Source organism: Cibotium barometz, chromosome 29, assembly GCF_041138505.1.
Source record: "Cibotium barometz isolate CiBa-2024 chromosome 29, ASM4113850v1, whole genome shotgun sequence".
Lineage (NCBI taxonomy): Eukaryota > Viridiplantae > Streptophyta > Polypodiopsida > Cyatheales > Cibotiaceae > Cibotium > Cibotium barometz.
The window spans coordinates 39,135,976-39,159,901 of record NC_141074.1 but is presented as its reverse complement, the minus strand read 5'-3'; the positions used below and the strand labels follow the sequence as shown (position 1 = coordinate 39,159,901).

The 23,926-nt window shown below is 41.0% G+C and overlaps 1 non-coding gene across 1 annotated transcript; it reads left to right on the top strand.

Moving 5' to 3' along the window:
• The first annotated feature begins 23,273 nt into the window (after positions 1–23,273).
• On the top strand, positions 23,274–23,403 carry LOC147622164 (U4 spliceosomal RNA). The gene has a single exon (XR_015269748.1). It is a non-coding gene; the product is annotated as a U4 spliceosomal RNA (small nuclear RNA).
• The last annotated feature ends 523 nt before the right edge of the window (positions 23,404–23,926 follow it).

Genomic DNA, 23,926 nt, shown 5'->3' with positions numbered 1-23,926 from the left:
GCAGTATGTCCTTGCCTCTTGCGACCGGTGTGCAACGCTGAGGCAAAACCTCTCATTGGCCATGATTCTGATAAAGTTGAAAGTGGTACATGGTGTCATTCTATATCATTCAACACCTCGGAATTTTAGACTCTCATGCCAAATCTATAGACTCCTTAGTCGCTTTATTCCTAAGGAGAAGATAATAGCTCCTTTGGTAGTAAGTGAACGTTTGTATCAGGGCATGGCTATGGCCTAACCGGATGGTATAGAATCTGTATACCTAGGTATGCTCAAATAGTGCCCCCCCTTTAACTAACCTTCTCAAGAAAAGTACACTTTTTCAGTGGAGTGCAATGTGTCAGAGTGCCTTTGACAAGCTAAAGACAGCCTTAGTAACCAACCCTGTTCTTAAATTGCCAGATTTTACCAAACCCTTTGAGGTAGTTACTGATGCCAGTGGATTCGCCTTAGGTGGTGCTCTAATACAGGAAGGTCATGCAGTGGCCTATGAATCCAGAAAACTCAAAACACATGAGAGGAATTATGCCGTCCATGACTTGGAGTTACTCTCAGTAGTGTATGCTCTGAAGTTGTGGAGACATTATCTTTTGGGACAAAGGTTCACCTTGATGACAAATCATCAAAGTTTGAAGTGGATCTTCACCCAAAGGGATCTCAACATGCGTCAAAGGAGATGGATGCAGACCCTACAGGAATTTGATTTTGAAATAAAGTATTGATCGGGGAAAGAAAATGTGGTTGCAGATGCGCTCAGCAAAAAAACCTCCTTGCTTGCAATTACAGTGGTGTCAAATCCATTGATCAATGAAGCAAAGGAGAAAATCATGCAGGACAAATTCTTTGCCCCTATTGCTACCCTTCTGATGAGGGATGCATGTATTATAATAATCGGCTATGTATCCCCAATGATGAGGAAATAAAGGGAAGAATTCTGAGAGAAGCCTATGATAGCCTGATAGCTGGACATCCAGGCTTTATAAAAACCTATATGTCTGTAAAGAAAAGCTTCTTCTAATTAGGACTCAAAAAGGATGTACTTGATCATGTGCGAAAATGCTTGATGTGCCAAAGAGTCAAGGGGCAGAGAGAGTCAAGATGCCAGGGAAACTGTAGCCTCTAGACATTCCACAGATGAAGTGGGAATGCATTAGTATGGACTTTGTCACTGGATTACCTTCAGTGCAATCAGGTTACAACTCCATTTTTATGGTAGTTGACAGGCTAACCAAAGTTGCCCATCTGATTCTAGTGAAAGAAACATACTCTGCAGTGGATGTTGCCAGAGTTTTCCTTAAGGAGATCTTCAAATTGCATGGATTACCCAGGAGGATAGTAAGTGACAGAGATCCCAAATTCACATCAAAATTCTTGACTACGTTCTTTGAAGCAGTAGGAACTTTTTTGGATCTCAGCACAGCCTATCACCCCAAAATCTATGGCCAGATGGAAAGGGTGAATCAAGTAATTGAAGATATCCTTCGGTCATGCTGCAGGGGAACCCAAGAAGTGGTTAAGTCATCTGCATTTGGCTGAATTCTGTTACAATGCTTCTTATCATCAGAGCATTGGGATGAGTCCTCTTAAATCTTTACAATGCTTCTTATCATCGGAGCGTTGGGATGAAATCTTTGTATGGACAAGATTGCCTTATACCATTGACTTGGTCTGATCCATTCATCAGAGTCGAAATGTCCAGAAATGCTTGACGACATGGACCAGCAGATGCAATCAATCCGTAAAGATATAAAGGCAGCCCAAGATAGACAAAAGCATTATGCAGATAAAAAGAGATTTGAGAGAGAGTTCGAAGAATCAGATATGGTCTTCAATCGAGTACGACCAAAAAGAAGTTCCTTATCCTTAGGGAAGTACAAGAGGCTCTCTCCCAGATACTATGGGCCGTATGCTGTCATAAAGAAAGTGGGAGATCTAGCCTACAAACTTCTTCTGCCTCCCCATCTCAAGGTACATGATGTATTCCATGTTAGTTTACTTAAGAAGTATGTACCTAGCCCGAGTCACATGCTTGATGATGAACAATTGATCTCTTCGACTCAAGGCCAGATGGTACTCCAACCTGAGGAAATCCTTGACGTTCGGGAGGAGAAGATTCTCAGGAGCAGAGTCCTTAGAGAATTCTTAGTAAAGTGGAAGTTCTTCCCTCTAGAAGACGCCACTTGGGAGAAAGAAGAAGAGTTGGCGAAGGATTACCCCCACTTTGCGAGATCAGGACATCTCGCATTTTTCAAGTGGGAGAGGATGTAAGATTCCTCCTCGGACTGAATATTGATTAAGCCTCTACTTCAATCCCTTGTGATCATTCTATGTTTCTGAATACAAGAAAATATTATTTTTCCTTGTTTGGCCTAGTGAGATAAAAATTTCTAAAGAGTGGTAAATCAATATTGGAATATTTTTGGATAAATAAATTCTACAGATATAAAAAAAATGTTTCCCTGAAACAAAAAATCAAAATAGATTTTCCAAGGTGCAATTGGAATTAAATAAAAATGTAATGTTTCTCTTCTCAACCCCTCTCAAGCTTGAGAAGCATTAATTTGAATGGCTTTTGAATACTATTGAAGTTATTTAATGTACTGTAATAAAGAAACACATAAATTTCCATTAATGCTTAATTTATAATGGTTTTTAAGCATTTCTCTCTCTTTCCTAAAGAATGGTCATTCCTATGACCTATTCTCAATTTGAATGAAGCTTCTCATGAAGCATTTCTCTAATCTAAAAGTAATTTCTATGCTTGTCTAATTGGAGGCCAAAATAATGGCTTTTTAATACTTTTATGCTATTTAACTTATGGTAAAATTAAGAATCAATCCATAATTGGACAATGATCCAATTAGTGGTTATTCTAATCACATGAATAATACTAAACTTTATTCTTTCAAATTTATTGAGAATTATCAGTAATAGCAGCGGAGCTATGGTAAATTTTTTGTAAAATTAACACATAAATCATTTTCATTTATATTATGAAAAGAGTAATTCCTACCATATTCTAGGATTAATCATCCTAGATTAATTGAATGATTCTCATTATAATCATGGAAAATTAATTTTTATGTTTATGCATAAATAGTTAATTAGAAAAAAGAGAAATTTCTAGTAATCCATTTTTATTTTAAAAGAGTAATTCCCACCATGACAATGGAAATCCATGTATTCAAATGAAGTAAGAGAAAAATTGTGATGCTAAAATAATGTATATTTTATTTAAAAATTAAAGAAGGATTTTAGTTAAATTTATCTTTTTGCATAGATAAATATTAAATGATGAAAGAGGAATTCCCACTATATTGGAATCCAAATATTTAAATGAGGAAAGTGTAATTCCTAGTGTAAAGGAATTAATGAAGATTTTTATTTAAATTTTTATGAGAAAATTTAGTTAAATATATCTTTTTGCATAGATAAATTTTAAATGATGAAAGAGGAATTCCCACCATATTGGAATCCAAATATGTAAATGAGGAAAGTGTAATTCCTAGTGTAAAGGAATTAATGAAGATTTTTATTTAAATTTTCAAGAAAAAAATTTAGTTAAATTTATCTTTTTGTATAGATAATATTAAATGATGAAAAAGGAATTCCCACCAAAGTGGAATTTTCAGCTTAATGGAATTAATGGATATTTTATGTAATTTTTAAGAAGAATTTTAAGTAGATTTAATTTATGGTAAAAGAGGAATTCCCATGATCAATGGATTGCACTCATTGAAATGAGAAAAAGGAGGATTTCAAGTTTATTCAAAAAAATAGGTATTGATGTTTTAGTTAAAAGAAGAATTTTTATATGATATTTAAGAAAAGATGGATTTGAATTAAATTTTAGTGTCAAAAGACAAATTTCCACCATAATTCTACCTAATGAATTAAGGCTGAGAAATTATGTGGCATAAAGAATATCTTTGGATATTTTAATTGGTAAAATCACTAAATGTATATTTACCCAAAACTAGATGTTTATCTGAAGAGAATCCTTGAAGGACTAAACCGAATGAATTTGGTTAGACTACGTGAGGGACAGATAGTAAACCTAATTGTCCTTCTCTCAATCTGAATCAAACAAAAACTTCGTGACCAATTCTAGTTACTAAATCCAAAGAATAGACTACCGAAACTAATCTAGTTTTTCCTTGACCAAACTCACCAAGAATCTAGTTGGTCAATTGGACAAAATGATGGGTAGATTACCCTCATGAGAGATCAAGGATCCTCATTATTGAAACTGGGAATTATGGAAAAAGGGTTTTCGAAACCGATCTCAAACTGCAATTTTACTTACATTGGAACCTCTGTTTTTTTTCATTCAAAGGACTGTTTTACACCAAAATGCTGGAGGAAGTATATTTGGCTTATGTTTTTCTAAAAGGAGGTTCGTTTTGGAACAGCTGGCGGGGAGTCGTCAAGGGACGTTGCTCGCGGGGCAAAGCCTGCCGTGGTCTTAACCAGCCTTGGTACGGTTAAAATGGTGCGCTTCCGATATGATGGGCGAGGACCGACGAAGCGGTCCCTAAGTGAAGTGCTAAGACACCTAAGGAGGATCCTAGAGGGTTCTGACTAGGCGATGCACGGGCTCGCGGTTGCTAGGACACCCATGCGTACGTCGAGGAAGATTTTGGATGGACAAAAAGGAAAGATTTTTGGGAACCAAATTTTGATACTGGATCTCGTTGGTTGGCCAGCTGGTCTTCAACGGAGAGTTTAGAGGATACATTTTTGTAATACAATGGACTCGAAATTCAGGAAAATGATGATCGGAAATATTATGATTTCTATTGAAGGATTGTTTTTAAAGCCAGTCGAATCTATTATAAATGGCAAGTTCATTTTGGGTGTGCACGTGGTATGCCTACCTTGATTTTTGCATGAATCACCGGCTAGGGGGTCTGGGAACTCTTTTCCTCGGTACCCGGGCAAAAATCCAACCAAATCTTTATAAAGGAATCCCACCAATTCAGTGGTCGGGGGTGGTTGGCTAACCCATGGGCCGGATGGGGTTAGGTTGGATTGGAGGATTCTTGAGAAACAACTAGATACGATTAGTTACGTTATTTAGTTTTAAATCGTGAGAAGACCTTGTTCTGTGGTGGGAGGGGATTATCGGTTGTGCCTCATAAATGAGGAAAAAAGCGGTGATTCCATGGACCAAGTGCAAGTCTCATCTTAATATGATCATGTGACTTTAGGTTTGGTCAGATCAATTTTTCTAGTTAAGACTTGACGCGTTAGAGTAATTTCTCCGTTAGAAGATTTTTCCCAATTGGCAGAATCGCCCGTGCCTTCCGGGCGAGGGGAGTCTTCCGGGCCCGGTCTGGGAAGGGCCGCACGGGCTAGCCTCTCATCCTGGACATCCGCGGGCGAGGCCCCAAGTGTGTGTGGACCCCGCCCCGCACGGGAGGCCGACACCGCTTCCGCCGACGACAGGAGCCCCGGAGCGGGCGGGGGACCTCACATCCCTTATGCACAGGTTGTGGGATAGACTATATGTACAAGGCTTTACCTTTAAAGAGCGGGTGAAATGGGGAAGGAAAATGAAGCTGAATCGAGCACCAGCAATAACTTGCTAAGTATAAGGGACAACTTCATACACATAGTGCCTTTGAATGCAGTCACTAGAATGCAACATAGGAGAGGAGCCGCAACCCATGCTACTACCAAAGCATCTACTTCGCAAAAGTAGAAAACCTCAGGACACGCAAGGATCTTATGTTCTAAGGAGGTTCCTCAGCAACAAAGCAACACAAGGAACTAGGCTCTCTAAAAAAATAGGCCATAAAGATCAGCAAGGGAGATAGTCATGTTATCATCAAAAGTGGATCCGACGAGGGGACAACTACCAATGTGTCATATTCCTCACCATCCTCCCCTCAAGAAAGAGAGCAAATAGACCCCAGTCCTCGTCTACCCAGAAAGTTAGCCAAATATCCCAACATGATCGAGGAGGGAAGACCAAAGGTTGCTCATCAGGAGTTAGTCAAGCTTAAATGGAGAAGAAACCTTAAGCACTTGAAACTACATGAAGTTCCTCTATGCACCAAAGGTTGCTCATCAGGAGTTAGTCAAGCTTAAATGGAGAAGAAACCTTAAGCACTTGAAACTACACGAAGTTCCTCTATGCCCAACTTAAAACCAACTGAGGATACCTAGGAGCTTAACAAAAGTCCCAACTAAGAACTTCTTTAGAATCTCTCCCAAGAGGTAGACTCAAAAGCCACGACATTCCCTCACCATGTGAACTCTATTGCTGTGTATCGGAAGAATCTGAGGGATTATTAAACACACTGAAGCTCATATCCCTATACCCTATACCTTGAAAATTCTAAGCATGAATAGGTATGACTAGATTCACAAATCTACACTCATTCCGAGAGATATTGTAGGTCTTTCCTCCTTTCTACTTTCAAAGTCCAGATTCCCATTGGCACCTTACTTCAAAGTAGCCAACGTCTATGGAAGGATTGGATGGAAGGAAGGCTTGGAGCAAGAATGGAAGAACAAGGGGAACTAGGAAAATCCAACAAGATTGATGAGGAAGGATCCATAGAACTAGATAGAATTACTAGCGTTCCTATAATCCAAGTGAACAAGTTAGGGTATTATTTTGAAGAATGTAGCATTGCCCTATTTTGAAGATGGAGCCAATGCGAAGTCCATAGGCCTTTTGCAGGATTTGAGGATTAAGATTCTTGGGACCGATTCCGACACACCTTTGTGGCAATGAACTTTGGCCAATAGGCTATTTCCTACGATTTCATCTTAGGACGACCCTTTATGAGAGAAACCAGGGTGATCCAAGACTGGGACATGGATCACATTTACATTAAAAAAAATACCAAACACTAAAGGTTAGCCTACGCACTTGGAAGATCCATCCAATGAGTGGGGACCCTTGGCAGAAGTTTCAATGAGACTACACACTTGGAAGATCCATCCAATGAGTGGGGACCCTTGGCAGAAGTTTCAATGAGACTACTCTAAGATCTACTACATTACAGTTATGCCAAAAGTACCATAAAATGTTGTACGATGAATGGGATAGCATGGAGTTTTCAACTCTCCTGAAGTGGTTAAACATACCATCCCCATGGTAGAGGGAGCAAGGCCAGTGAACCAGAGAGCAAATCCTATGAACTCCAAGTATTCTAAGATGGTTCGAAAAAAATCAATCGGCTCATAAATGTTGGATTCATCTACAAGATAGAGCACGCCAAATGGGTCTCACCCATTATGATAGTACCTAAAAAAAACAAAAACATGAGTGGACCTCAAAAAGATCAATGCTGTCAATGATACAAGATCACTATACATTTCCCTTCACAAAACATGTGCTTGAGCGGGTTGTAGAAAAGGAAGCCTATAGCTTTCTTGATGGGTTTTCCGGTTACAACCAAGTGCTGATCAACCTAAAAGATTAACACAAAATGGCTTTCGCCCCATTGATTGGGGCACGTATGCATACCGAGTCATGCCATTTAGATGTCAGCTCTATAGGATCTCTCTTAACTGTCTAAAATGCCAATTTTGGTTTTAGCATGAAGTAATCCTAGGACACATTGTCTCGGAGCACGATATCTCAGAGACGACAGCAAGGTGCGACTCATTCTTAAGCTACCACCCCCTACCAACTTCAAGGGAGTCCAACAATTTATGGGGCATGTAGCTTATTACAAGTGTTTTATCTGTATGTATGCTAACATAGCTCATCTCCTTTACAGACTCCTTGTGATTTTTGAATGGACAGAGGAGTGCCAACAGTGTATGATACCTTCAAAAAAGCATTGGGGGCAAGCACTCCCATTTTGAGATTCCCTAATTGGGAAATCATATTCTATGTTCACATAGACACCTTTGCTTTCGCAATTGGTTTTATGTTGGCTTAAACTATAGAATACAAGAAGGACTTCCCTGTTAGTTTTGCAAAGTAGAACGAAATTATGCCATGACAGAAAGATAAGGATTGGCCATGGTCTATACAGTAAAAAAAGTTTCATTATTACCCTTTGGCACCAAATTTGTTTTCTTTGTAGACCATCAAGCTATTCTTTATTTGGTAAATAAACCTTGCACCACGGGTAGGATCACCAGATGGCTCATAATTCTACTAGAGTTTGATTTTATTATCACGGTACATAAAGGCTCCCAACATGTATTGGTCAACCAAATGTCACGCATTCCTAACGGGGCAAGAGCCATATGTGGGTGTTGATGATGACTTGCCAGATGCCCCCGTGTTTGAATTATGCTTGATTCCTGAATGGGGAGAGGAAGTTGCACATAAATTTAATCCAAAGCCAACAAGATCTTCGGTCCGCCATCCTCACCAACACACAACCGCAAGCCTCCCTGGAGGACTGCGAGCAAACCCTCCCCGAAGCCCTGCACAAAATCACCCACCTCCAGGAGTAACTCCACATGGCCTAGGGGGACTCCCAAACCACCTACAATGTCCGCCCCCCCTAGTCCAGAGGGAAGCCCAAGAGATGTGTCGTGGCTGGCCCAAACCATTGAGGATGGCTGCAACGAGCAGATCCGTGCCTCCTTTGACTCCTACAAGGCCATCATCGAGAAAACTCTATGGTGGCAAAAGGATGCGCAACTCACGCGTAGCACGCAACTCTGAGGTAGACACCGAACATAAAGTTGATGCCTTGATGGACGTTGACATCCTAGAATACATAAGTGTATGCCTTAAGTCTCATATAGATGAAAATACCATAGCTGTTACCAATAATCATGGGCCGACATGTATCTATGTTTTAATCAGTATAACGTGTTATTATGGCCCTTGCATTGTTTTATCTTTTTTCCAAACTCTCAAACTTCCTTCATTGATCCCTACACAGATTTTCTCCCTTTGACGTTGTTGCCTTGTTGTGACTATTATAGTGGTTAGGAGCATGAACAATGCAAATAATGCATGAATGAATGAGAGAGAGAGAGAGAGAGAGAGAGAGAGAGAGAGAGAGAGAGAGAGAGAAGTTTCCACAACTAATCCAAAGATTGGAGATTCTACCAAATGTTTTAGGGTGGATGTCATTCTTAATCACAAGGCTAAGCAATCCCTTGGCTTAATGAAATGATTATCAAGCCTTTTGGCCAAAACCTCATGCAAATGGAAAAATAATTAAGATTTTTCCCTTCCAAGGCCTACAAATTAAAGGTCCTAAACCTTATGCAAACAAGATTCAAAACCAACACATCAGAGACTTGAAAATCATATGTATTTCAAAGTGTGACCTCCTATTCAACACCGAGTGATATTGGGAACCAATAGATTGGAATAAATGGGAATTAGATCTAAGTCCTTAGGCTACTCCTTGTTGCTAGGACTAGTGCCAAATATCTTCAAGTCAAGATCTTACTTACCTTCTCTGAAAGTGTTGTTGAGCTTTGCCTTAGAGCCGCAAGAAGAAAATTTTGGGATGTGGGTGTGTAGAGCCTACCATTCACCTAACACCAAAGAGATTTCATAGCCGTGGTGTGGACAAAAAGCTCTATTTACCTAGGTAGAGAAATGAAGATGGTTTTCTTCTCTCCATAAGACATGGATAGAAGAGGAAAGCTTATGCAAGGAAGAAACCTATTCAAGCAAGCTGTAGTTTTGCTTCTCTAGACCACATTTAGCCATGGAAGATTTAGATGGGTGAAGCACTAGAGTATGAGGCCACTTGATCCCTTGTAGCTAGCATTACACATGCTCCATACCATGTATGGTATTATTTTAATATGGAAATCTATGACTTGCTTCACATGCTAGCTTATGAGTTGGTAAGCATTGTCTTACAAAAGATAGTAGGCTTTCCCTATAGATATAGATAAGATAGGCTTTCATTATGTACGGGTAAGATAGGCTTCCATTACGTAAAGGTAAGATGGTGAAGCACCTATGATGGCGAAACCATGTTAATCATAGTTAACATTAATCCCATCATAAAGTTGGTATAATAGCTAAACGGTGGCTTACTCAACTAGGTTAAATAGAGCTTTTTTAATTAAGTTAGGTAAGCTTGCATCACTTTGTTGAATAAAACTAGTTAAATGGATGAAACTCACTCAAGTTAAATTTGAGATGTTGAATGGCCTTAACTTATTGAATGAAAGTGCTTAGGTCAACCATTTGAGAGGAGTTTAAATAAAGAGTCTGCAATCTCGCACCACCCACCACTAGGAGGAAGTGACAATATTACAAAGTTTAAAAGATTTTATGCATGTATAATAGAATGTCAAGACATTTATCCTGGGAAACACACGATCATAAGCACCTCATCCCAAGGAAATGATAATGGATTGTCAGTTAGTGAGAACTGTCACACCTCCGCTAGAACCTGAGATGGGGTGGTACGGCCCAGATAACCCAATCCAGATTGATCCAACGGTCTAGGGAGCCATGCCAACTATCGTGTTGATAGATTCATTCCAGGATCATAGGCCAGCACCAAACCTAGGTCAAGAACTAGTTCACCAATGTCCAGAGACTGCCTACCAAAGAGCAAGAGTCCACCCAGAACTTTCCAAGCTAGCACATGGCACACACATACAGCCATTACCTGCCTCATGGAGTGTATTGTGGACACCATATGGATCCTTATGAAGTGCACATAATCCCACCACTAAGGCACGATCCACCCCCGCAGATGGGATACTATCCTCTAGGCCTAGCTCCTCCATTTCTCATACCCCAACCTACACCAGCCCTAACCATGAGAAGGCTGGTGCCAGAAATGTTGTGGATAGCCATGGAAATAGGGAGGGGTAGCTTCAGGAATTGTACCACCAACACCCGCATACCCAATTCAAGGACCAAGATTAGCACCTGTATAGCTAGTACAAAGGCCAAGACCAGAAAGGAATAAATCGGCCCACATATCCAAAATTATCACTAAGTTTTATAGATCCAAAGACTCTGTACCTCATTTGGAGGTGTTGAACTAGATTTATGAGGCATTTTTCCATGTGCAAGATCAAGTTAAGTTGAGTGCCTTTGGCCTCACCCCTTGATGGAAAAGAAGGACAGTGGTTTCAATCACTAAAAGTAGAAGACAAGTCTACCTTTGACACCATGAAAGAGGCTTTCAAAGTAGGATATTCAAGACAATGAATGTGATGGAGTCCAATTGAATAGTTGCATAATGTAAAACAGAAAGAGGGAGAATCCATGAGGGACTATATCAACCGGGTGAGATATCTTCACTCCCACTGTAATAATAAGGACAAGCGAAAGACTAATTCGTCAATTCCTAGAGGGACTTGAAGATGTAGCCCGACGCCAACCCATGACCTTTCATCCATGGTCGTTCTTGCGTCCATGGTTGTTCTTGCGTGAAGCCATGCATGTTCCTCTATGAAGCCACCACCATACCTCCCCTGCAAATCTATATAAGAGTCCACCACCATTCATTTTTCTCACTTTTCTTCTTGCCCACTAATCAAACTATTGTTGTAGTTTTTTCGCTTCACTTTTCACAGCTCAAGCTACTTAGCGATTAGGGGCTGTAGGTTGACAGCAGGTTGTCATCTATTGTGACAACCTTAGTAGTATACAGTTGGTGGAGGAACCCAAATTTTCATGTGCGGACCAAACACATAGAGGTCCACATTCACTTCATCACAGAGAGGGTCTTAGCAAGAGACATTAATCTCATGTATGTTACCAAATAGAGGAGCAATTAGGTGACATTTTCACAAAATCCCTAGGAGCAGAGAAGCTTTGCAAATTCCGAACTATGCTTGGACTCTTAGAGATGGAGTTGAGCTTGAGGGGAAGTGCTGAGATGTCAAGCTCAACACTAGCTGACACTTATGATATGCCTGGGTGACTATTTCTGTCACTTTTATCACTAGCGTGTTGGGTAGGATGCTGACATGATATATCTTTGCCAGCTTTCTTCCTCCTTGCATGTTTTCACAGTTCCCTCCCCAACTTTGCAGAAGGATTCTCTAACCTTGCCCAAGAGCTCCTCGTGTCCATGACAGAATATATGTAGCACAAGCATGACCAAGTCACAACAACCCAATTAACCGTGCCTCTTGGCATGGCCAAAATTAATCCAAAGCCAACAAGATCTTTGGTCTGCCATCCTCGCCAACACACATCTGCAAGCCTCCCTGGAGAACTAGGAGCGTACCCTCCCCGAAGCCTTGCACAAAATCACCCACCTCAAGGAGCAACTCCACACTGCCTACTAGGAGGACGCCCAAATCACATACGATGTCCGCCCCCTAGTCGAGAGGGAAGCCCAAGAGATTTGTCGCACTTAGCCCAAATGATTGAGGATGGCCACAACCAAATCCGTGCCTCCTTTGACTCCTACAAGGCCATCATCGAGTAAACTTTGTGGTGGCAAAAGAATGCGCAACTCACGTGTAGCACGCAACTCTGAAGCAGACGTCCACCACCACCAAACGTAAAGTTGTTGACTTGATGGACGTTGACATTGAGGTTCTCAACCTCTCCATCGTGCCCCAAAACCCTGCCCAACTTCTAGAACTCTACTTCTGCACCCTCGAGCTAATCCTCCTTCAACACAACATTTTCAACGACCCTATCCCCGTCTCCACCCTCTCCTGCCTCATGAGGAAAATCCCTCACCCCCCTCCTCACGTCACCCTCTTCTTTCAAAACCAACTTTATTTCAACAACCCCACCATCCTCCTCGCCCTTCCCATTCAAACTCTCACCGCTAATCGGGACACCCTCTTGGCGTACGGAGGACAAGCAACAGACATCAACCCCTCCATCAATTTTATAGTCCCCATTGGCCTTTGTCTGTACCCCTATGTCTCTTCTAAATCCCTTAGTGCCCTCACCTACCTAGATCTATCCATCTTGACAATAATATACTATGCTTACAGAGCCCTCCACGCACCCTCCTCCCTTAATCTCCATATGGGCTCTTTGTTATCTACACCCACATCTATCACCAAATGGAAGTCATTGCTTCCACTTCCATCCTCCAGTTCAACGAATCCCACATCGCCTTTCGAGCAACATCATTGTCAAAGAGGCATAAGAGGCTAAGGCCTTCTTCTTCTTCTCCAAATTCCCGATAGTAGCTGCCCCCCCTGAGAAGGAGACCCCATCGAGGACGATGACGACAATAAGGGTGAGTACAATTGCACTAGTGGAGACAACCGTGCCTCGCCACCTTGACTCTAGCAATAGCCTCCTAACCCACACCCCCCATCCCACCCAAGCTCTAGCTCTCAACTGCCACCCAACCCACCCCCCCACTAGTGCCCACCAACACTACCTCAAACCACCCACACTCCACGCCAAAATCCTATTAGGCACCAACTTCCCCACTTCAACCTCTTCACCCGCAATCCTTTCCCTCACTCCATAGCACACCATCTCATGTTCCCTTGCCACCCCTTCCCCAACACCACCGTCACCCCCTTCCTCCCTCCATCTTGGATTGGGCCCATCATTGCTACCTAAACATCTCCCTTTTGCATCGGCACGCTCACATCCTATCTTTGATGCCTCGCTCGGAACAAACCCTCCACCTCTAACACTCTTGCACCTCAATAATCCCAGCCCGCTGACCTGCCTTGACCCACCCCCTAGACCCGCTGACTTGCCTTGACCCCGCCTGTTGTTGAAAAAACCTGGGTGCTTTCCACTCCTCGGCCGTACACACGGTAGGCTTCTCCAAATTATTTTTTGTTGCTCTCTTGATATTTGCTCTCCTATTAGAGAGTAAAAGCTTGATGTGGTGCTGCTTCATCCACTCCTCAGAGAAGCACAGGCTCGCATGTGGCACGAGGAACTCCGACTTACGCACATCGATAACATAATTCTTAGAAAGTTCATCTTGTTCTTTCCACTTTCTGAAGGAGTTTACAAACTCCAAGGCACCATCCACATCCACGGTGTATGGTAGGAGGCGTGGATCAAACGGTGGAATGGGTCTCCTAGGGGCTGGCTCATAATGTGTAGATGATGAGCCCCCCTGTTGGGGAGACACATTGGGAGACCTAGTGCTACTTTTACTAAAGCAAAAGCAGCCGCGGCTCCCCCCCGGCTAGCACATCTACTATCCCCCCAAACTCCCTACTACATCGTCGTCGTCATGGTGAAGATGGACGTGAGGGGAAGCAGAGGTGGGTCTAGGAGAGGAAGGTGGTGTAGGCTTATCACACCCATACCGTGATGGGCTTGCACAACTCAGCCCCGCGCCTATCAAAGGCGTGGTTTTCCCCGACTGAGAAAGTGGGGTAGATTGCCCTCCCACGGCATTAACTGGCGGGGTAGTTTGCCCCCATGGCATCGATTGGCCCGATAAGACAAATAGAATGCATAAAAGATTAACTTTGTGTATGTGGGTAGATTGCCCTCCCACGGCATCAACTGGCCAAGTGGGGTAGTCTGCCCCCATGGCATCAACTGGCCCGCCGACTACAAGCCCGCCTATATATAAGATTAAAATATAAGACAAATAGAATGCATAAAAGATTAACTTTGTGTATGTGAAAGGGTTTGATGGAACCATACCTGTGTCTGTGTAAAGTGCGACCAAGCTTGCTACCCATATCGTTCATTTATAATGGACAACAGATTGGCCACATCGGGATCTTGTGATGGGTCGATCGACATTGCTGTTACATACATAGGCAAAAAAATATGATGGCGCTAACCCAAGCCATACTTAAAGCTTAGACAAAGAATACAACATGTGATATTAGAACATTATTAAGACCTCCTGCAATACTGCTTAGACAAGTAGGGTGGATAGTGCCCCCTTTGGGATGATAGTTTTCTGAGGACTTTCCACATGCTCCCCACTATTAAAGCCAAAGGCAACTCCTCTTTTGTAAGATAAGGATAGTGATCGAGGGCTCCCCCTCCACTATAACCATCTACTCGCAGACTACCTGACATAAGCAGCATTCTAGATGGCATATAACAATGCCCCATATCTCTATGTAGAAGTGCATTTCCTAAACCCGGCACCCAAGGGTGCAATACATATGAGGTTGAATGAATAAGGCCACTTACCTAGCATATGTCAAGCCAACCAAGAGAAAACAACAACATAAGCTTAGACAAAAAATACAACCTGTAATATTAGGACATTGTTACGACCTTCTACAATACTACTTAGATAAGCAGGATGGACAGTGCCCCTTTTGGATGATAACTTCTGAGGACTTTCCACATGCTCCCCACTATTAAAGCCAATGGTAACTCCTCTTTTGCAAGAGAATGATAGTGAGAAGATCGAGGGCTCCCCCTCCACTATAACCACCTACTCGCGGATTACCACTCCTAACTTGACATAATCAGCATTCTAGATAGCATATAACAATGCCCCATATCTCTATGCATAGGCCGTATGCATAGGTCTATGCATACTACATATAGCCTATGCATACGGCCTATGTATAGGCCATATGCATAAGGCCTATGCATAAGGTCTATGCATAAGAGGGCTATGCATAGCCTATGTATAAGACTATGCATAAGCCCTATTGCATAAGGCTATGTATAAGCCCTATTGCATAGGAGGGCTATGCATAAAGAGGACTATGCATAGCCTACTAGCCCTTATGCATAGCCCTATGTATAAGAGGGCTATACATAGCCACTAGCCCTTATGCATAAGCCCTATGCATAAAGAGGGTTATGTATAGCCTAGCCCTTATGCATAGCCCTATACATAAAGAGTGCTATGCCTAAAGAGGGCTATGTCTAAAGAGGGCTATGCATAGCCCAGCCCTTATGCATAGCCCTATGCATAAGCCCTATGCATAAATAGGGCTATGTATAGCCTAGCCCTTATGCATAGCCCTAGCCTATTGACCTAACCCTAATCCCCAGCACCCAAGGGTGTAAAAACACAAAGACAAAAAGCACAAAGCACAAAGAAAGAGGGCTTACCGTATGAGAGACTATGCCCAAAACCTTGCTCACTTAAATAATCCTACAAAAAGAACCATAATAAATAAAAAAGTTAATCCTCGTTAACACATTAGTAAGCAATAAGAACAAGATAAAAAAGAGGTAAGTGCCCTAAACCCTACTCTTAATGCATAAGTGAATGGAAACACTAGTTTATGTTAAGCCTAAACCTATGCATAATGCATATAATGCTTTAATAGAAAGCTTTGATGGAGAGCTCTCCATCAAATCTCTCTATTAGAGCTTTATGCATTAGGCTAGGGTTAGGGAAAGAGAGAAAAGAGAGGGGAAGGGAGAAAAGGAGAGAGGGGAAGGGAGAGAAGCTCACCTAAACCCTATTTCCAAGCTTTCCATGAAAGCTTGGAAGAAGACATAAAACCATGAAAGAGGGAAGAAAGCAAGAAGAGCTTACCTTGGAGAGGGAGACTTGATTTATTGAAGACCCTTGAGGGATGAGTAGAGGTGGGAGAAAAACTCGCATTGTAAGCATAGCTTTGCATGTGCAGCAATAGGGAAGAAGGTAGGTATTAACACCCATCGGAGATGATTTAGGTGGGAGTCCCAGTTTCGCAGCAGGTCGCTGAGCTAAGTAGCAAAATTTCACTGCTAGCTTCGCTAGTGCAGGTGCTAGCAACGGAAGTAGCACTTCTTGCACGGGGCTGGGTCCCACACCAGAGCCTCGCCCACGGATATCCGGACAAGAGACTAATCCATCAGTTCATTCAAAACCGAACCCAAAAAAACTTCCCTTGCCCGAAAAGCACAGGCGATTCCTTCAGGATAACTTTTCTCTAATGTAGTCAAAAGCCTTATCTAACAGAACTGATCTGACCGAACCTGTAAGTCCCCTAGTCAGATCAGGGAAAAGGTTGCACTTGGATCATAGATACCAACGCTTTTTTCCTCATTGAGAGGCACAGCCATTGATTCTTTTTCATAGAACAATTTTTATCCGGGATTTACTTCATCTATCGTACCATAACAGAATTGAGTCTCAAATTAGGGATCCATCCCATCCAATCCCATCCAAATTAGGGATCCATCCCATCCAATCCATGGGTTAGCTAACCGCCCAGCCACTGTAGTGATGGGATCCAATTAAGAATTTGGTTAGGTTTTGTTCCGGGTACCAGGGAAAAGAGTTCCCAGGCCCTCTAGCCGGATATTCATGCAAACTTAAAACTAGTCACTCCACTTACACACCCAATATGAAATTGCCTTTGTCTCAGCATCATCTATCTTTAAAAACAATCATTTAATGAAACCATTGTCTCACTGATCATAATCCTCAAAAGCCCGTGGATGTCAAGGACGAGAGGCTAGCCCAGGCGGCCCCTCCCAAACCGGCGGGCCCCAAAGATTCCCCTCGCATGAAAGGCATGGGCGATTCCGCCAATTGGGAAAAATCTTCTAACGGGGAAATTACTTTAATGAGTCAAGTCTTAACTTGAAAAATTAATATGACCAAACCTGAAGTCACATGATCAGATCAAGAAGAGACTTGCACTTGGTCCATGCAATCACCGCTTTTTTCCTCATTTACCAAGGCACAGCCAATGATCCCCTCCCATAGAACAAGGTCTTCTCAGGATTTAAAACTAAATAACATAACTAATCGTATCTAGTTGTTTCTTAGGAATCCTCCGATCTAGCCTAACCCCATTCGGCCCATGGGTTAGCCAACCACCCGACCACTGAATTGGCAGGATTCCTTCATAAAGAATTGGTTGGGTTTTTGCCCGGGTACCGAGGAAAAGAGTTCCCAGGCCCCCTAGCCGGCGATTCATGCAAAAATCAAGGTAGGCATACCACGTACACACCCAATATGAACTTGTCATTTATAACAGATTTGACTGGCTTTAAAAACAATCCTTCAATAGAAATCATAATATTTCTGATCATCATTCTCCAAAATTCCGAGTCCATTGTATTACAAAAATGTATCCTCTGAAGACCAGCAGAGCTGGCCAACCAACGAGATCCAGTATCAAAATTTGATTCCCAAAAATCTTTCCTTTTTGTCCATTCGAAATCTTCCTCCACGTACACATGGGTGTCAAAGCAACCGCGAGCCCGTGCATCGCCTGGTCAGAACCCTCTAGGATCCTCCTTAGGTGTCCTAGCACTCCACTCAGGGACCACTTCGTTGATCCTCGCCCATCGTACCGCAAGCCCACCATTTTAACTGTACCGAGGTTGGTCAAGACCTCGACAGGCTTTGCCGTGACCACCGTACCTTGACGACTCCTCGCCAGCTGTTCCAACGAACCTCCTCTTAGAAAAACATAAGCCAAATACTTCCTCTAGCATTTTGGTGTAAAACAGTCCTTTGAATGAAAAAAAACAGAGGTTCCAATGTAAGTAAAATTGCAGTTTGAGATCAGTTTCGAAAACCCTTTTTCCATAATTCCCAGTTTCAATAATGAGGATCCTTGATCTCTCATGAGGGTAATCTACCCATCATTTTGTCAACTAGATTCTTGGTGAGTTTGGTCAAGGAAAAGCTAGATTAGTTTCGGTAGTCTATTCTTTGGATTTAGTAACTGGAATTGGTCACGAAGTTTTTGTTTGATTCAAATTGAGAGAAGGACAATTAGGTTTACTGTCCGTCCCTCACGTAGTCTAACCAAATTCATTCGGTTTAGTTCTTCAAGGATTCCCTTCAGATAAACATCTAGTTTTGGGTAAATATACATTTAGTGATTTTACCAATTAAAATATCCAAAGATATTCTTTATGCCACATAATTTCTCAGCCTTAATTCATTAGGTAGAATTATGGTGGAAATTCGTCTTTTGACACTAAAATTTAATTCAAATCCATCTTTTCTTAAATATCATAAAAATTCTTCTTTTAACTAAAACATCAATACCTGTTTTTTTTAATAAACTTGAAATCCTCCTTTTTCTCATTTCAATGAGTGCAATTGGGAATTCCTCTTTTACCATAAATTAAACCTACTTAAAATTTTTCTTAAAAATTACATAAAATATCCATTAATTCCATTAAGCGAAGAATTCCACTTTTCTCATTTAAACATTTGAATTCCAATATGGTTGGAATTCCTCTTTCATCATTTAATCTTATCTATATAAAAAGATAAATTTAACTAATTTTTTTCCTAAAAATTTAAATAAAAATCTTCATTAATTCCATTACACTAGGAATAACACTTTCCTCATTTAAATATTTGGATTCCATTATAGTGGGAATTCCTCTTTCATCATTTAAAATTTATCTATGCAAAAAGATATATTTAACTAAATTTTCTCATAAAAATTTAAATAAAAATCTTCATTAATTCCTTTACACTAGGAATTACACTTTCCTCATTTAAATATTTGGATTCCAATATAGTGGGAATTCCTGTTTCATCATTTAAATTTTATCTATGTAAAAAGATAAATTTAACTAAAATCCTTCTTTAATTTTTAAATAAAATATACATAATTTTAGCGTCACAATTTTTCTCTTACTTCATTTGAATACATGGATTTCCATTGTCATGAGAATTACTCTTTTAACAAAAAAATGGATTACTAGAAATTCCTCTTTTTCATAATTAACTATTTATGCATAAACATAAAAATCAATTTTCCATGATCATAATGAGAATCATTCAATTAATCTAGGATGATTAATCCTAGAATATGGTAAGAAGTCCTCTTTTCATAATATAAATGAAAATGATTTATGTGTTAATTTTATAGAAATTTTGCCATAGCTCCGCTGCTGCTATTACTGATAATTCTCAATAAATTTGAAAGAATAAAGTTTAGTATTATTCATGTGATTAGAAAAACCACTAATTGGATCATTATCCAATTATGGATTGATTCTTAATTTTACCATAAGTTAAATAGCATAAAAGTATAAAAAGCCATTATTTTGGCCTCCAATTAGACAAGCATAGAAATTACTTTTAAATTAGAGAAATGCTCCATGAGAAGCTTCATTCGAATTGAGAATAGGTCATAGGAATGACCATTCTTTTGGGGGAGAGAGAGAAATGCTTAAAAACCATTATAAATTAAGCATAAATAGAAATTTATGTGTTTCTTCATTACAATACATTAAAGAACTTCAATAGTACTCAAAAGCCATTCAAATTAATGCTTCTCAAGCTTGAGAGGGGTTGAGAAGAGAAACATTTGGAGTTTTAAGAAAAAGAAGATAATAATCCATACTTTACCTCCTAAATTACTTGATTCTTTGATCACAGTAGAGGCCCCCAACCAATCAATTTGTTTGGTATGTTGTTGGAGTCTCCAAGGAAGATTGAAGAGAGAGAGAGAGAAGCTCCAATCTCTTCAATTTGTAGAGGGTTTTTAGAGGATAATAGAAAATAAGCTTAACTTAGAGTAATACCAGCATAGTTTAGTTCAAAGATGAGAATACAAAGGAATGAGGATCTATTTATAGGTGAGGGAGGCCACTAATTGAGTCCAACTGAGTTCTAGAATTTTTCAGCTTCAGTTTGGCTGAATTTGGACAAGATTTGGACCAGTTTGGCTCTCTTTTTTATTTGGTTTGATTTAAGAGAGAGGAGAGATAAAAATATCCTATTATTTTAGAGTTTAAAACTCATCCACACATGTGAAATAGGCACCTCCTTGAAGGGCCCCCTTTTCCTTACCCATGTGTCAAAAATGAATGATTACTCTAAAATATCTCATTTTTTTATTAATACTTCATAATTTTTAACTAATAAACCTAGTACTTAGTCAACTCTTCATCTTATGTGGGCATTTACTCATTTTTGGGTATTTTCTTTTATTCTTTGGATTTATCTTATCCCAACACTTGGATTAATCTTATTGGTCCATAGGAACCTTAATTGGACCATAATTTAAAAAAATCAAAAATCTTGACCCTTAGGCTAAGGTCTTCTAAACCATTTTTAATTAATTCCAATTGCACCTTGGAAAATCTATTTTGATTTTCTCTTTCAGGGAAACATTTTTTTGATATCTGTAGAATTTATTTATCCAAAAATATCCCAATATTAATTTACCACTCTCTAGAAATTTTTATCTCACTAGGCCAAACAAGGAAAAATAATATTTTCTTGTATTCAAAAACATAGAATGATTACAAGGGATTGAAGTAGAGGCTTAATCAATATTCAGCCCGAGGAGGAATCTTACAAAGGGAGTTAAGGTGGGAGCACTTAGAGAAAGTACTAGTTATCCCTTTCTTTGACTGGACACTCAGCTATTTGATGAGGTCCAACATAGTGATAGCATTGCATAGCCATCCAACCTATAGAATTTTCCTTTCCTTTTTCCATTCTCACTTTCAAGAAGTGCATTCCTTCAGAACTGGGTAAGGGGTACATATGCTCACCCTCCATCACGTAGTGACTTAGGACTTGCATGGGTGGGTTGCTTGGCTTAGGGGATTCAAAGATGGTGTTGTGAATAGCTCCTCCTTACCTTCTTCAAAGATTTTGGTCAGGGTTAACTGCTCATGAACAGGGGTCACTCGAGGTAAGGGATGTTTTGGTGGGAGGACTAGGGGTGGCAAGAGTACTTCATGCACCCTGAGGATTCCTCTCCGGGCCACTTCATGGCCTGATTGAGGTGCATTGTGTTTTGCTTTGGCCGGCAAGGCCTCGAGTTAGGTGGTAAGGCCTGTAGGGTAGAGCGCTTGTGCTTCAGTAGCTCTTGGTGGTAGGAGTTTGAGGTTTTTGTGCTTGCCCCATCTTTGGTAGTAAGCGTAGTATAGAGTGTGTCTAGGTTGCAGATGTGGACATTCCCTACTAGTGTGGTTCTCTGGACAAATTGGGCACCACACTAGTTCTCTCTTGGGGTAAAGACGAGGTTGCCCAACTTGGTCACAACTTCTCCTACTCTCCATTGTTGGGTCATCTGCTACATTAATGCAGCTACTAGCCACTCCAACTGTTGTCTCCTAAATAGGACTCTTTTCCCTTTCCTTCCGATTTCGTGCTTGTGGTTTTGAAGGAAGCTTTAGACGTGCCCTCATGCAATTATCGAGAATGAGTTCCCTTGAAATTGTCTTCGAAATCCATGGCACGCTCTTTGGTAGGCAGTCTCTGGACATTGCTGAACTAGTTCTTGACCTAGGCTTGGTGCTGGCCTATGATCCTCGAATGAATCTATCGACATGGTAGTTGGCATGGCTTCCCAGACTGTTGGATCAATTCGGATTGGGTTATCTGGGCCGTATCACCCCACCTCAGGTTCTAGCGGAGGTGTGACAGTTCTCACTAAGTGACGATCCATACTCATTTCCTTGGGATGAGGTGCTTATGATCGTGTGTTTCCCAGGACAAATGTCTTGACATTCTATTATACATGCATAAAATCTTTTTAAACTTTGTAACATTGTCTCTTCCTCCTAGTGGGCGGTGCGAGATTGGAGACTCTTTATTAAAACTCCTCTCAAATGGTTTGGCCTAAGCACTTTCATTGAATAAGTTAAGGCCATTAAACATCTCAAATTTAACTTAAGCGCGTTTTATCCATTTAACTAGTTTTATTCAACAAAGTGATACAAGCTTACTTGACTTAATTGAAAAAACTCTGTTTAACCTAGTTGAGTATATGTAGGTGGCTTACTCAACTAGGTTAAACAGAGTTTTTTCAATTAAGTCAGGTAAGCTTGTATCACTTTGTTGAATAAAACTAGTTAAATGGATAAAACTCGCTCAAGTTGAATTTGAGATGTAAACTTATTGAATGAAAGTTCTTAGGTCAAACCATTCGAGAGGAGTTTTAATAAAGAGTCTCCAATCTTGCACGACCCACTAGGAGGAAGAGACAATGTTACAAAGTTTAAAGAGATTTTATGCATGTATAATAGAATGTCAAGACAAAATGTGAAAGGACTTAACATTTAAAGATATGTGTTATAGATCTACATAACCATGTCCCAATTGAGCTACATCTATACATAGATAACATATAGGGAAAAATCTTTGGTGGACGCACAACCAAGCTATAGTTATGCTACACTAGACCACCTTCAACCATGTAAGAGTTAGACGGGTGAAGCACTAGAGTATGAGGCCACTTCATCCCTAGAGGACCTTGTAGTAGTCAACATTGCACACACGCTCCACAGCATGCGTGGCATTATCCTACAAAGCTTGCAAATATATAACTTGCCTCACATGCTAGTCTAGCTTTGGACCCACACATGGTTGGCGTAAGGCATCTCTTAAACATGCCTATCTTGGAACCTTAATCATCTCACTAACCAAATCTTTGGAGTCTGATAACCAAATTAGAATTCATACACATATTCCATAGGTTAATTCCAACGAGGGGAGCACCGCCCACAGGTCACGTATAAAGAGCTTGAGGGGCCTGTCATATAATCCATCTTTGCGCTTGGGGCAATGACGCAGTTAGTGAGGGTTTCCCGAGACGCGTCAATTGCTGGTTGAAAACTATTTCCAAACCCCCTCCTCGGCCCCTGGGCCGTGGAGAATTTTTGGAAGGTGCACGCTCTGCGTGTGCCTCGCAAACAAACCCTAAAAAGGAAAGGCTAGTCGGCGGACATGCAGCTGGGGTCTCTCTCTCTCCCTCCAGCCAGCTGCTGGTCTCTCGCTCGCTGCTGTGACAGAGCGAAAACGGCCTGCTGCCGCTTATATGTCCTTTTAATAAGAGGACGGTCTTTTAGCAGAGACACGGTTTCTACCGTTGCGTGTTTGGATCCCTTGTGTGATGGACTGCTAAGATTTTGCCCCGCTGCATCATGGGCAAACAAACCCTAAAAAGGCTACTAGGCGGACGTGGGCACAATAGAAACAACTCTTACACACCATCTTGTCTTTGCCAAGCTTGCTCGCTCTCTCCACTATAGCCATACCTCATCATAAGATCAATCGTTTGTGATATTGCCAAACCGGCTACTCGCCCATAAGATCAGTCGTTTGTGATAGGCCGGGCATTAGTGGTGGGGAGCAGCCACTACGTTGTCTGTGTAGGTGCTATCACTTCCATGCATCCTGTTTGGCATCGATGTAGAGCC